The sequence below is a fragment of the Aplysia californica genome, unplaced genomic scaffold (assembly GCF_000002075.1).
Source record: "Aplysia californica isolate F4 #8 unplaced genomic scaffold, AplCal3.0 scaffold00981, whole genome shotgun sequence".
In the NCBI taxonomy this organism is placed as follows: domain Eukaryota; kingdom Metazoa; phylum Mollusca; class Gastropoda; order Aplysiida; family Aplysiidae; genus Aplysia; species Aplysia californica.
In genome coordinates this window covers 155,544-156,319 of record NW_004798251.1, presented here as the reverse complement: position 1 = coordinate 156,319, position 776 = coordinate 155,544, and positions in this window count along the sequence as shown.

The window sequence follows — 776 nt, the reverse complement described above, 5'->3', positions numbered from 1 at the left end:
ATGTGTCTTTTTACCCATTGGTCATTACATTTTCTTTCCAAATCGAACCCATTAGGTTAGTGATTAGGTCCACGTATCTAGCCTTTCCTTCAACTTGGATGGATCCTGGTGGAGATGAAAGCATAAAAGCAAACATGGGATGCCGGTATTTTAAAGTTGTTTTAAAGGGTGTTAAATGCATACTACCCCCCCCCCCCTCCAGTGCAGTGCTACTGAATGGAATGTTTTGCCATTCCCAAAGGGAGGATATTAACATGTTTGTAAGCACTGTAGAAGTGTAAATGGGTTGATTTATCAATGCCAAGCTCATACTGTGCCGGAACGACGTAGGGGGAACTACTGCTTCTTCTTTCCTAATCCTTACAATAGTCATTTTTTGGTCTACTTCTTTCATTTGTTTGTCATTCTCTTGTGAACTGCTATTTCCAGAGTGCCTTGATAGTCGAAGCAGACTTTGTGCTGTTTAGGCTAGAGAGGTGAGCAGAGTAAGCCTGATTTCCCGCTTGGACTTTTCAGTTGACATGCCCCCGTGGCACTCATATGACCTTATGCAGTTTCGAGCCCGTAAAAAAAAACTTACTAAAACTTAAACTATATTCTATAACGCTGTCTCGCACCACCTACACCTTTTCCTTTTGCTGTCTTTGCTTTAGTCTTGCCATTCATGCTGGAAGAACTAAGACTACTACTACTACTACTACTACTACTACTACTACTACTACTACTACTACTACTACTACTACTACTACTACTACTACTACTACTACTACTACTAC